This window comes from Mastomys coucha, unplaced genomic scaffold (genome assembly GCF_008632895.1).
Source record: "Mastomys coucha isolate ucsf_1 unplaced genomic scaffold, UCSF_Mcou_1 pScaffold15, whole genome shotgun sequence".
Classification (NCBI taxonomy): domain Eukaryota; kingdom Metazoa; phylum Chordata; class Mammalia; order Rodentia; family Muridae; genus Mastomys; species Mastomys coucha.
The window spans coordinates 166,838,856-166,853,435 of record NW_022196897.1 but is presented as its reverse complement, the minus strand read 5'-3'; the positions used below and the strand labels follow the sequence as shown (position 1 = coordinate 166,853,435).

The window sequence follows — 14,580 nt, the reverse complement described above, 5'->3', positions numbered from 1 at the left end:
AAAAAAAAAAAAAAAAAAAGAGCAGCAGCAAAACCCTGTTAAGAGATGGGTTCCAGCAGGGCAGTGGTGGTGCACACCTTTCATCCCAGCACTTGGGAGGCAGAGGCAAGTAGATTTCTGAGTCCACCTGGTATACAAAGTGAGGCCAGCCTGCTGGTATACAAAGAGAGTTCCAGGACATCCAGGGCTACACAGAGAAACCCTATCCCAAAGAAAGAGGTTGGGGGAAGAGCAGGGTCCTGTAGATATGTAGCATCTGCTTGTCCATCTCCCTGGGAGCAGAGTCTCACTAGGTGTCCCTGCAAGACCTGGAGGCTGAACTGGTCCCAACACCAGGGGCTCCTGCTCTGGGGGCACCACCCAGTGTCTCTCCTGTTTCTCCCTGACGAATCTACCTCACAAAGGACTCCCTGACAAGTCTGTATAAGCTGAAACAAGCCTGTAGGAGTCTAAGACACAACTTCTCCCAGGCCAGTTCTTCCTGACCAGTTTTCCCCTAGACAAGATCTTTTGTATAACTTGGGTGATCCTGCAGCCACAGTCTATGGAGCACTGGAATTGACTCTTAGTTGTAACACCCCAGCATTTGTTACTTTTGCATCACACTATGACCACAATACTTGAAACAATGTGAGAAAAGAAAGGGCTTTTTGTTGTTTTTTGTTTGGTTGGTTGATTTTGTTTCGTTTTGTTTTGTTTTGTTTTTTGAGACAGGGTTTCTTTGTATGGCCCTGGCTGTCCTGGAACTCACTCTGTAGACCAGACTGGCCTCAAACTCAGAAATCCTCCTGCTTCTGCCTCCCAAGTGCTGGAATTAAAGGCATGCATCACCACCACCACTGTCCCGTGGAAAGGGGTTTTTTGACTTGTATCTTCATAGGGTTTTATTAACTTCTCATAGTGAGGAAGACTTAGCTGAGTTCATAGTGGCAGAAGTATGTGACAGGCTTCTTACAGGAATCAGAGGACCTGGCCAGGCCAGACCCTGAGATGAGTTTAGCCTTCAAAGTTCCACTTTTAAAGGCTCCATATCCACCGGGTGATGGTGGCACACACCTTTAATCCCAGCACTTGGAAGGTAGAGGCAGGAGGATTTCTGAGTTCGAGGCCAGCCTGGTCTACAGAGTGAGTTCCAGGACAGCCAGAGCTATACGGAGAAACCCTGTCTCAAAAAAAAAAAAAAAAGCTCCATATCCTTCTTAAGCAGGCCCCTAGCTGGGGAACAGCCAGCTCCCAAAACACATGTTGGAATCTCCAGGGCCTCAGTATGACCTCTGAGAACAGGGTCAAGGTCACGGCAGACCAGAGTGGTCCTGGTTCCATGTGGCTGGTGAGATGGCTCAGTGGGTAAGGGCACTGACTGCTCTTCCAAAGGTCCTGAGTTCAAATCCCAGCAACCACCAGGCTCACAACCATCTGTAATGAGATCTGACACCCTCTTCTGGTATGCCTAAAGACAGCTATAGTCTACTTACATATAATAATAAATAAATCTTGGGGCCGGAGAGAGCAGAGGTCCTGAGTTCAATTCCCAGCAACCACATGATGGCTCATAACCATCTATATGGCCACAGTGTACTCATATATATAAAATAAATAAATCTTTTTTAAAAAGAAAAAGGAAGAAATAATCATTCAGTATGTTTTAACCCAGCGCATCCAAAACATCTCAGCCTGTTGTCTCCCCAGGAAGTAACAAATAACATAATTTAGCATCTCTGGGTCATTCAGGTCTGTGCAGCCACTGTGTAGTCCACACTGAGCCACCATATAGCAGGACCAGCCATCCCATGACAGCCACACATGCTGTGTGAGAATGGCACCCAGAGAGGTCCTTCTCAGTCCCTCATGTTTGGGCCAGAACTAAGATCAAGGTGAGCTGAGCCACACCAAGGACGCCCTGTCAGGCTGGGTTCCTAGGTCTATCCCTGTGAGAATGATGGAACTGGTCCAGCTAAAAGAACAGAGTCGGAGTCAAGGAGTTCAAGGAAGAGTAGAGGCTGTGCTGGGGAGCAGAGAAGGGTGTTGGAGAGTGAGGAAGGGAAGGAGTGAGCCAGCCGCACTCAGTTCTCTCCTTGAAACTCAGGTGCAGGAGACAGGGCAGCCTTCTCACTTCAGGCCCTGGACTACAGACCTCATTGTTACCATTCCTTCACTGACAACGAAGGGCCGCAGGAGCATGCGGGAAGATGAGTCTCCACAGCAATCCCCCACCTCAGTGATGGATGGGGTGGGTTTTCAATGAGGCCTTCCAGCCAGCACCCCAAAATGCTTTGACCACCCAGGCAGGGTAAAGGTCGTGCCAGGCTGTGCTGCCAAGCTGAGCTGTCTGTTGATGGCCCTGGACAGCAGCCGGAGAAGAGAGACTCATATTTTCCTATGAGGAGGCTGGCCTGGCAGCTGGGAGGCCATGCTGATAAGGGAACCCTGGGCCTGTTCTCTGAGCAGTAGTTAGGAGCTGAGAAGCACATGCAGAGAGGAAACCCAAGCCAGGATCCAGCAGCTTGAAAGTATAAACTTCACTCTTCCCACTGCCTCTGTACCCTACCACCTGCCGGGCTAAGCAGGCATGCTGGGTATCAAGGCATATTGGGTGCATGCAAGTACTCAAAGGATGAGTATATATGACAGGAATGGGGAAGGGAAGGAGGGAGGAGAGGGGAAAGAGAGAGGGAGGGAGGGAAAGGAAGAGAGAGGGGAGAGAGATAGGGTGAGGGAGAGGAAGGAAGGAGGAAGGGAGAGAAAGCTAGGCTCTTCACTGAGGGAGGACCTACCCAGTCCTCACATTCAGCTGACAAATTCTATAGTGAGTAGCCCACAGACTGCCTTGTCCACTGGCAAGAATGGCACAGTAGAGGACCTAAGTCCCAGGTCTTGACCCCCTCGGATCCTTTAAACAGCTGGGTGCCCAGAAAAGGACCTGTGCAGTGTACCCAGGAGCCAGGACCCAAGCCAGATCCACCAGTTCAAACCTCAGCTCTCTGAAGCTGTGTGGCAAGTCACTGATCCTCTCTGTACCTCTACTCCATAAAAAGATCCGAGAAGGCCAGAGAGCTTCAGCTTAAGGAAGTTGGGAGCCAGCTGTGGGGAAAATAGGGGTTCCTCTGCCCGGCTAACTTCTGCAGAAGACAGAAGCCACAGGCAGAGCTGGAGGATCTGGGGGAAACCAAGCAGCCCAGATAGACCTGCATTCTGAGCACCATGTATGTTAAGGAGAGCTGCACAGATGAGGGTCCCGGGATGAAGCCCTGTAGAGCGAGGCCTCCTTGTGGTGGTGCAGCATGCTGGGATAGACCTACAGCCCAGGAGTTTTCCTGGAAGTGATTAAGGTTTTTTGTTATTTGTTGTGTAGTGTTGCAGCTCAAATTCAGTGCCTGTGACTCATCAAGAAAATGGCACAGTGCCGGGCGGTGGTGGCGCACGCCTTTAATCCCAGCACTTGGGAGGCAGAGGCAGGCGGATTTCTTAGTTCAAGGCCAGCCTGGTCTATAGAGTGAGTTCTAGGACAGCCAGGGCTACACAGAGAAACCCTGTCTCTAAAAACAAAAAACAAAAACAAAAACAGAATATGGCACAGAACTACACCCAAGCCCCTTCTGATTCTAGTTTTTAAAGTAGGATGTGCTCTGGGTCCCCAAATAATTTCGTGTTAGTTTAGAAGACAAAGCAAGCAAAGCTGACCCAGAACATTGACCTCCTTGCTTCCTGCTGGGGGGGATTTGGGAGAAATAATGTGAAGAGCCCAGACTCCCAAACAACGTTCACATATAACCTGCCTCCAAGCTGACCTCTGTCTAGTGGCTCCACTGGCCCTAGGTAGTGTATGTACCTGCCACAAGCATGGTCATGTGCTCAGGGGATCCCAGGAGTCTTGGCATTGCCTATACATGAGAGTGAGAAAGCTCTCAGACATGCAGGATACCCTCCAGCCAGTCAACAGGACTAGCTGCAAATGGCCAGGGATGACCAGGCTTCTCTCCCACACAGCCAGAAACAACAGCTTCTGAAGGTTAGAAAGTAGACGCTGAACCTCCAAAAGCTTCTTTGATACCCCTAAGCCAAGCTAACTTTCACACTTGCTGAGCAACTGCCCCCTGCAACTTAGAAACACAAAAATTCCTACTTTTCCTACCCACCACACTGGGCATCACTACACCAAGACTTATTATACAAGCAGCTCCTAGCCACTGAACCAGTAGTGTCCCCTTCACACACACACACACACACACAGGGTTAAGGAGAGAGAGAGAGAGAGAGAGAGAGAGAGAGAGAGAGGAAGAGAGGAAGAGAGAGAGAGGAAGAGAGAGAGGAGTGCATCTCAGGCTCCCAGGCATAGTCCCAGAATCCTGGATCCTTGCACAGAGGATTTACACACATATGATACTCAGCAGCAACAGGCTGGTCCTGGCTTGCAAACATACCAGGTAAGCTGGGGGTCATCCATTCTGGAGGGAGGGAGCTCATATGGCGTGAGAGATGGGAATGGGAATGGGATAAGCTGACCAGGCCCATGTCTTATAACATCACCCAGTCAGCACCCATACCAGGAATTAAATACCAAAAGCCTGGGCTCTGCCCTACTCAGGATGGCTAAGGACAAGACCTGACCTTCTAGATAAGTCCTGAGAAGTGCTGGGCCACTTGGGAGGCTAACTGCCATTGCTGGGAGCTCATTAAAGGAATTCTGCATTCCCCATTGTGAATTCTCCACAGAATAGTAAATACTTTGCTGACTACATTTGTTCCTGAGCTCTTAACAAGGTCAGCAGAACTCTCAGCTGTGGCCATGAGACAGAGCCATGCTGTCCACAAAGGTATCAGGGAGGGTCAGAAAAGTCATTCTGTTTCTTCTAGTTCTTGGACATGTGGGGTAGCACTCCCATCGCTACCTCCTTCACAGTGGGACTCCCAGCATGGGCACACTCACATTTGATTAGGCTCCACAATGACTTCATCTTTCCTTGATTCCATCTGCAGAGACCCTGTTTCCAAATAAGGTCACATTCTTGGGTGCCAGGAACAAGGACTTCCCCATGTCTTGGGTGCTGGTCACACTCTGGGCATGCAGTGCAGCTCAGCTGTGAGAGAGGCAGGCTTTCCATGCCGGAGCTCATGCCATAGGGAATAAGACAGGAAGTACTTAAGAGGTGAAAGACAAAAGCAAGCAGAACTGGAGAGACGAGTGACAGCCAAGGAAGCTGAGGCAGGAAAGTGAGGGTTGGGTTGAGGGGTTGCTGGTGTCCAGACCACATTGGCTCTTTTCTCCCAGGCAAGTAGGAACCGCAGAGGATTTGGGAGAGGCAAGAGATATGATCTTCCTCAGGACATACTCATACTGTATTTGAATGGATTTCAGGGAGGCAAGAAACTACAAGGAGATGTGGTCACCCCCTATTGGGGTGACCAGGGCTGCCTGAAGGCCTAGAGGATTCCCAGCCTGCATCCCCAAGAACCTGGCATCATGCTCAGAGCACAGCTGGTGCCCAGCTGGAGAAGCATAGGGATGTAAGCATGAATAAGTAAGACCTTCAGCTGTGGACACACAAACCTAGCTTCTCAGAGCGATCCTCCAAGCCAGAGCCATAGCCCTGTGGAATAGTAGCCAGGGTTCTTCCCTACATACACCTTACTCACCTCTGCCTGCCTGCCTCGTTCTTCCCTCTCTCCCTCCCCTCCCTCTGTCCCTCCCTCCCCTCCTTCCCTCCCTCCCTCCTTTCCTCCCCTCCCTCCCCTCTCTCCCTCCCTCCCTCCCTCCCTCCTTTCCTTCCTTCCTTCCCTCCTCCCTTCCTTCCTTTGGAGAACAAGTTATGCTACTGTATGCTGCTTATCTGTTAGTGCATGTCTAGGCCTTCCTAGGCAGCCACTCACAACCCTGCCTTGTCACCAGGCCAGAGGCTCCATTATTCCAGATGCTTTGGGCAGAGCCCAGCAGCTTTCAGACCCTCCATATCTTCCTCTATAAAAGAAAAAGCCATTGCTCCCATGGCAGAAAACCCGAAGGGACCACACAAGAAGACGAGTATCCCCTTATCAGCACGCATGTGCCAGGTTAACAATTGATATTCGTCAGTGTGTGTAACCATCTCTGAGATGGAGCGGGTAATTGGGGAAGTGTCACCTTCCTTCTGAGCCCTCTGTAGACCTGCAGATGGAAATCCTGACACCAGCCTAGGAAAGTGGAAGTGATCCTCACTGAGTCTCCATTCTAGCCTCAAGGTGTCCCACAGTGCCCTAGACACTGTGGTGCTGCGTCCCCAACCAGAAGCACCAAAGCCTTTCTACAGAGCCCCACCATCCTCTGTGCCACTCTTCCAGCTCCCCATGACCCTCCACTAAGCATGTCCAGGGTAAGAAAGCCTCCCTGAGCAGGCCAGTGTCCCATTTCTCCTCATTCCTCCTTTTCTATGTCTCCCCAGGGGACGAGGTAGATGGCAACTTTCAGCCCTACCAATAATGCTATGTAACAACTGTTAGACCCTAATAGGCAACCCTGGCCCCGCAGCCCCGCAGCCCCGCAGCCCCGCAGCCCCGCAGCTCCGCAGCCCTGCAGGAATGTGGGCCTTGCTCCTTTCCAAAGAACAGGAATGTATTTTAAAAGGATGTCACAGCCTGGTGAGGTGCTGCACACCTTTAATTCCAGCACTTGGGAGACAGAGGTTAGGTTTAGGGTTAGGGTTAGGGTTAGGGTTAGGGTTAGGGTTAGGGTTGGGGTTAGGGTTAGGGTGTATCTTTGTGAGTTTGAGGACAACATGGTCTACAGAGCAAGTTCCAGGGCAACCAGGGCTTCACAGAGAAACCCTGTCCAAAAATAAAAGGATGTCATGGTGCACAGCATGCTGGGCTGCAGGGCTTGGCTGCCAGAAAGCTAATGCCAGTTGTGAGCTCCGAGACCAGGCAGCTGGCCAGACACTCCGCAGTTCACTGGCACTTGCACACTCACAGCCTGCACCCTGGATGCCCTTCACTGGGCCAGCACAAACATAACCAGCCCGATTCCTCCCTCCTGCCTGTTCTCTGAGCAGCTTTGGACACCACACAGCCAGGCCTGGCCAAGACTCCCTCAGAGGCCTAGAGCTCACCCTGATAGCCCTGCCTACCCGGACAGGAGGGAGGTGGGGCTTCTTTCCTGTCCCCTGTCTCTCCTAAGAGCTCTTGCTCCAGCCTTTGATCTTCCATAAGCTCTGTGGCTTCTGCTCCCTGTCCACCATGACATTGACAATTGTTTATTAGTTCTGAAATAGCTGAAATCATGTCAAACATTCCGCATGTTAGAAAAATGTTTATGAAGTGTTATCATCGTTTATGTAACCGTGCGTGTTGGGAAAGAAGCATAGATGCTGCAGACCACACAGGCCAAACCCAGCCTGACCATGCCCAAGAAGGGACTGTAATACAGAGGGTGCCCAGATTCTCCAACTCCAGGAGCAGATGCTGAGGCCAGGGCATTTGTAGGTCCTGCAAAAAACCCCAGCATCTGGTCCGAGAGTATGGGATACTCCCCTCACTCCCTGGGGTTGGGAGGCACCAAAGCTTCATGGTTTCAAACTTTCAAAGTTTCACTGTGCTCAGCCAATGTCTAGCTCATCTGGGCTTTGGAGGGCCCTGGCAGTGCCACCACTGGTTGAGGTGGATGCTTGGCTTTCCTTCCAGTCCTAGAGAGGATGCTGAGGGCAAGTGAGGGGCCTATGCTGTGCTCCATGTCACCAGATGGACTCCAAGGAAGATCTCACAGCCAATCAGACAGACATAGCATCTGTCCTCCCATCCCTTACAGAAAGCTAGATCCCGCCGGGTGGTGGTGGGGCACGCCTTTAATCCCAGCACTTGGGAGGCAGAGGCAGGCAGATTTCTGAGTTCGAGGCCAGCCTGGTCTTCAGAGTGAGTTCCAGGACAGTCAGGGCTATACAGAGAAACCCTGTCTCGAAAAAAAAGAAAGAAAGCAAGCAAGCTAGATCCCGACCATTGCTGTCACCTTGAAAGAGTTTTTCTTCATGAATGCCAAAGGAATACATGGACAAAGTAGGCAGTTCCTGAAAAGTGAATAGGAGTGTCCATCATGTGCAAAGGCCCTGGGGAGAGAGCAGAACAGAAAAATCAGAGTGAAGACAAGGCACAGAGAGTCATCAGACAGCAGGGGACACTAGGGCTGTAGGAGCAGTGGTGGACAGGGGATCCCACAGCACAATTGCCAGCCTAGATAGCCTGGCCTGAGATACGGGTGCCGAGAGGCACAGCATGGACCACTGGTATTGCTTGGCCACTGTAAAGTCTCAGACAGCTCATTTCATCACTCTGAGTCTGTTTTCTGGATTTTGCATTGGGATAAACACCCACAGGAATGGCTAAGACCTGACAGGAAGTATCAGGTGGCAGAAAGGCAGCCAGTGTGCTCGTGTTCTCTGGCAGGAAGGTGGAAGATGTCATTGCCAAAAGGCACTTCACTATGTCATTCTGGGGAGCCACCCTGCCTGTGGCTGCAGATTTACCCTCTAAAGAAAACTCATGCCCACAAAAACTCTGGGCACAGACGTCTATGCAAACTCTACTCATAATGACCGGAAAGAAACAACCTGTACACCCACCATCAGTCAGGTGATGCACCATGGCTCATCCTCATAGGGGTTCACCAAGAGGCAAGCAGATAAGTGACTGCTCACTGACAAGAGGGAATACTATTCAGTCATAAACAGAAACAACACTCAATAGCATCCTAATCAGAAAGCAGGGAGGAGAAGCCACAAGAGGATACAGTTTTCTATGAGGTCCAAGGGGGTTCAGATCAGCTGTGCAGTGGTCACATCTATGGAGAGGGAGAAAAAAGGTCTCATGCCTATCCTAACACTTGGACCTGATCACTCCAGACCAGGTATGACACTCTATAAATCATTTACCACGCCCGTCACCAGGCAAAGATTGCTATTCATCAACAGGAGGCTCCTGGGAAGAGGGAGAGGAAGAAAGTCTTAAATCCTGCTCATAACACCAGAAGAACTGAAAACAGGTATCTGCTCAACTCTCATACCTAATGGTCACACCATCAAAGTGGAGATGACCTCACACCCTTGGAGAGAGGAGTAGATGGTCACAGCGCCTCAGCAGCCAAGCATGAGCCCAGAAACGTGGTGCCAAGGAAAAGAAGATAAGCCTACACCATTTCAGCCACCTGAAGTGCCCAGCGAGGTAAACCAGGTGTCGGAGGGAGTGGGGAGCAGCTCTTGAAAAGTCTCTCTTTGGTGTGATGGAGTGTTTGCAAATAGCCAGAGGTGATGTCTGAACTTGAGAATGTAGTAAATGCCACTGACTGAGGTTCTGAGTTCAATTCTCAGCACTCAAAGGCATGCTCCAAAGCCGCTGTAACGAGACTCATGAAATCCGGTGCCCTCTTCTGGTGTGTGATGGAAGTGCAGCCCAAACACCTACTTACATAAAAGACATGATCAAGTGACTCGCAAGTTTTGGCAATGCCTAACCCTCATGTGCCCACACCCCTGCGCTCCTCATCATGGCCCAGAGAGAGCTGAGAACAGACCTCATAGGCTCCACCTTGCTCCTGTATAGATTCCACATAGAGCAAAGAAATCAGGCTCCAGTAACTGCAGCCAGCCAGCAGTTCCCAGAGCAGAAAAACCCCTCTCTCCCAGAACAGGGTACCAAGAGCTCTGGACAGGCCCTCATGACAAGGCTGTGGTTTCGGTGCCCTGCCAGGACTCTGCTCATACAAAGTGCCTCCCAAGACAAATTTGTTCCTTTCTAACAGGGTCACTCAAGCTAATCCCGATGATAAAACCTTAGGATAAAATAAACGTTCCTCAGACAAGGAGCATATGGCAAGTAGACCTTCCCACTGGAAAGAGCAAAACACAACACCAGTCACCCCCGAGAAGTCTCTCTTTTCTGGGACAGCCAGGCTTTTAAGGTGTTCTGCTCCTGTGGCATGCTCTCTTGCCCAAGGATGTCCTAGTATTTGCCCACACCAGCCCCATTATCACAATATACCTATTCATCCCACACCTCTGCTTTCCAGACATCCCCAGGAGAACATCTCCTTGGGAGTCTGAGCTTCACGGAGAGGTCATCAGAGGGGAGGCCACACCCCACATCCCATCCAAGGCGATGAGACCCAAGGGCAAAGGCAACTTCTCCCTTCCCATATCTCCATTGTTTAATTGGTTTTAGGCCGTAAAATTCTGACTTTAATATTTTCAACTCTTGTTTCTCATAAAACAACATTAGTATTTCTCTAAAGACACGCAGACCATTAATGTATCTTTATGATGTGCTCGGGATCCTTGGTGCCTGGACTGTGGCCTGCTGACACCAGACCCTTGCCACGCGGCATTAGTTACAACATCTGGGTCTGACGCCGTCTCCGCGTGCTCGGCAGGGCAGTGCAGTTTTACTATCTGTGACGTGCCAGCAGACAGCCCGGCCTGGTCCTAGGATCTGCTCGCTCGTCACTAACACCTCCTTGTCCCCTCCGACTGCCCTCCTCCAAAGTCACAGATCAAGTTATCCTGACCGACAACCATTTACAGTTCCCATCACAAGCTCATTAAGTTCCTCTAACTCCAGGAAGCTGAGGCCACTCTAGGCAGACACACAAGCCCGGGAGCCCTGCCATCACAGCCCCAGGCCAGGGGACAAATGAGCAAAAAAACAAGTCCGTGCTTCTCAGAGTTGAGTCCACAAAGAGGCCCATCACTGCCCAGAAAGGCTGCCATATTACCTGCTGGTGGTATCCCTCAGCCCCCTTCCCCTCTGGCCCCAACTAGTCAGAAACAAAAGATGCTGCTAGGCAAGGAGTCTGCCTAGCTTCTTCTGGTGACCCTCATACTGTCCAGTAGCATCTCCCTCTACTGCCTTGCCAGCAACTGAAACTACAGAGGCCAAATGTAACGGAACCTTTTATGGTTTGCCTCAACCCCTGAGCTCCAGGCAAGAAAGGTCAGCCCAGCATAGTGGGATCTCCAGAAATAGAGTCAAAAAGACAAGACAGGAGGGGTCAGACTGGATACAGCTGGTGGGTCTTGCCAGAGCTAAGACTTGGGCCAGACTTAGCCAGGCATAGTTGTACATGCCTTTAATCCCAGCATTTGGGAGGCAGAGGTAGGTGGACCTCTGAGTTCAAGGCCAGCCTGGTCCACAGAGCAAGTTCAGGACAGCCAGGGCTACACTCTAAAAATCAAAAAGACAAAAAATAAAAGACTGGAGATTCCAAAACTTTAAAAAAAAAAAAAAAACAGCCATTTAAACATTTTTACTTCTTTTTGTTTGTTTTTGGTTTTGAAACAGTGTCATAAGGCACAAACCGGACTCAGACTTACTATGTATCCGAGACTGGCCTTAAACTCCTTATCCACCTGCCTCCACTTACCAAATTCTGGATTACAAGCATATGCTCACACTTTTCTTTCAATTGAATATTTTTAGGTAAGTGTGGGTAAACAAATTTTCCTGACATTCCAGGGGTCTCTAGGTGGACTCCTAAAGACTACCAACGGTTCTCAGCCATACAATAAAGCCACCGAGGAGTCTGATTATCCTCCGGGCTAGGAGCTGGAGAAAGAGCTCAGTTGCTAAGAAACAATAGTTAAAAACACATACTGTGGGGGCTGGAGAGATGGCTCAGTGGTTAAGAGCACTGATTGTTCTTCCAGAAGTCCCAAGTTCAATTCCCAGCAACCACATGGTGGCTCACAACCATCTTAATCGGATCCAATGCCCTCTTCTGGTGTATCTGAAGACAGCAACAGTGGACTCATCTAAATAAAATAAATAAATCTTTAAAATATTAAGAACACATACTGCTCTTGCAGACGACTTGGACTCAGTGTCCAGCACCCATGTCAGACAGCTCACAACCACCTGTGGGTCCAGCAGCAGGAAAACCAGACACCTCTGGCCTCAGAGGGCACTTGCATACACATATCTACCACAAATATACACACAGTTTTTAAAAATAATAAAATAAGTTTTTGTTTTGTTTTGTTTTGTTTGTATTTTCGAGACAGGGTTTCTCTGTGTAGCCCTGGCTATCCTGGAACTCACTCTGTAGACCAGGCTGGCCTCGAACTAAAATAAGTGTTTTTAAAAGATCCTTTTATTTGAGAGGTCTGGGTATGTGGCAAAGCCCTTGCCTAACATGCGGGAGGCCCTGAGTTCATTGCCAAGTGCCACAAGAAAAGAAATTAAACTTTAGCCTCTTGATGGTTCCTCAAAAATTAAACACAGAGCCACCATGACACATCACGTCCACACCCAGGTTTGTGTTTGTACCACGACTGCTGAAAACAAACATTCACCCAAAAAATATTCATCCCTGCCCCCAAGTTGCCTGGTGGCACATACCTGCCACCTCAGCCCTAACCACTCAGAGATAAGAGTTCAGTGATGCCTGAGCTGTCCACTTATCCTCTGATATCCACAAAAGCCTCTCTGTTTTTCTTCTGGAACAAGATCTCACTTTGTTACCCTGGCTGGCCTACAATGCTCTATGAAGATGAGACCAGGCTGGCCTCGAACTTATGGAGTGCTACCTACCTCCACCTCCCAAGTGCTGAGATTAAAGGTGTGTGGCCGCCAGGCCTAGTCATAACAGCCCTCCGACAGCAACAACCAATCATGGAGTGAGAATATTATGCCACTCACAAGCAGTGTCCTTAGCCCTGACACAGAGGGCAGCCCTGCTGAGCACAAGAAGAGACCAGAGTATTTAGATGAAATGCCAGAGCAGGCAGATCCACGAATAGGCAAGGTCAGTTAGCCGTCAAGGGAAAGGTGACTGCAAGGCTTTCTCCCGGGTGAGAATTTTGAAATCAGATAGCCACCATGGTTGTGTATACTCTGGGGCCATAGGAAACATCTCTGAATGGTTCATGGTAGAGGGGCTATCATGCTTGCAGAGAAGGATCTGGAAAGAAGCTCATCCCAAGCAGAGGGAACCCTGGGAGGGAACAAGAGGGACAATAAAAGGAGACTTTGGTCTTACTCGGCTTCAGTTCTTGGCAAAAAGGACCATCCTTGCAAAGCCTGCGTTATCAAAAAGTAGCCATAAAAAGGGGTGCTAACATAGAGGCATGTGGAGGGCAGATGAGAGAGAGATGCCTCTCCCTTCCACCGGCCTCCCTAGCGATGCATGTCTCGGGTTGGATATGTAGCCAGCTGTCAGAGAAAGTCCCTGCCCCTCCCACACAAGCCACCAGAAGCCTGTCTGCAGGAGAACAGAGACAGAGCCCTAAACTTCACTGAAAGAAACCCTGCTCTGCAGGACCTCTCCTGCGGGGCCATATTAATAGGTGACACATTTATCTGGGGGCTAGGGCTACAGGGCTGGGTTGGTTTGGTACCGGCAGCCCACCCAACTTCTTATCTATTAGTCCACTAACACAAACATCAGTGGCCCGGCAGCTTTTAAAGGTGTGCTTACGGGCAGCTGTCTTTGAAGCCTTATCTTCATCCCTCCCTGCTCAAGGATGAAAGCCCAGGGCCGCCTCACCTCTGGGCTGGGCTTTCTGCCCCAGTTGGCTCTGGAAGCCAGGCTGGGGCTATGAGAGCTTCAGGATTAGCCTTAGTGTCTCAAGCATCGGCAGGGGCCAGAGGATCCCTGCTAGGGCCAGCGGTCACCTACAATCTCTGAAACTTGGACCGCCTGCCCATTCTAACTTACTTTCCAGCTACAGAACAGGGCCCCAGAGCTGCCCAGACTCCGATGCTGTGCTGCCTCACCTGGTGATTGGACAAATTAACAACGGATGGCGACCTCAGCCCTCAAAGAGGGTCACCGATAATATACTGGAGTTTACTTGGAACTCTCCACATGCTGATTCTGTCAAAAGTTTCCCGATGGGCCAGAAAGATGACTCAGGGGTTAAGAGCACTGGCTGCTCTTCCAGAGGACCCGGGTTCAATTCCCAGCACCCACATGGCAGCTCACAAGTAAGTGTCTGTAGCTCCAGATCCAGGGACTCCAACAGCCTCACACAGATATGCATGTAGGCAAACACCAATGCACAGGAAATGAAAAGGAAAAAAAGGTTCCTGAAGATACAAGCAGTATCAGCAGTCATTCAGTGTCCAGAGCCAGAACAGAAATCTTGTAGGACATCAGTGATTTTGAGTGACCCAGGATGTGGCTTAGTTGGTAGTGTGCTTGCCTTGCATGCCTGATGCCCTGGATTCAACTCCCAACACAAGAGGAGATGGGAAGAACAGGAGGAGGAGGGGCGAGAGCAAGAGAGAGGAGGAGGAAGTTTGAGATTCAACCCAACAAAGCAGAGGAGCAGTGGCCAGGGAGGGGCCACTGTTCTGTCCTTTCCCCTTTCTGCTAGTCCCCGCTACCCTTATGCCTCCAACCTAGGGGTCCCACTCCTGTCTCCCCACATCATCCCTGGTCCTTTGTATGCCTATTCCTGTTCTCTGCTTCGGTTTGATTAAATGTAATCTGCCCCACGTGACACCAAAGGCACCATGAAGCTGCCATAACCAATACCCATCTTCTCTCCCCAAGCACTTCCATGAGCTGGTGTGGCCAGAATGGCCAACTTTTTTTGGTTGGTTGGTTGGTTTTTTTTTTTTTTTTTT

At 50.1% G+C, this 14,580-nt stretch overlaps 1 long non-coding RNA gene across 1 annotated transcript in view; it reads right to left on the bottom strand.

Moving 5' to 3' along the window:
* Positions 1-7,965: 7,965 nt before the first annotated feature.
* The window catches only part of LOC116091532, a 6,789-nt gene continuing 174 nt past the window's right edge, over positions 7,966-14,580 (bottom strand). The window contains exon 2 of the long non-coding RNA XR_004119060.1: positions 7,966-8,069. This is a non-coding gene — a long non-coding RNA (uncharacterized LOC116091532). The remainder of the gene's footprint in view (positions 8,070-14,580) is intronic.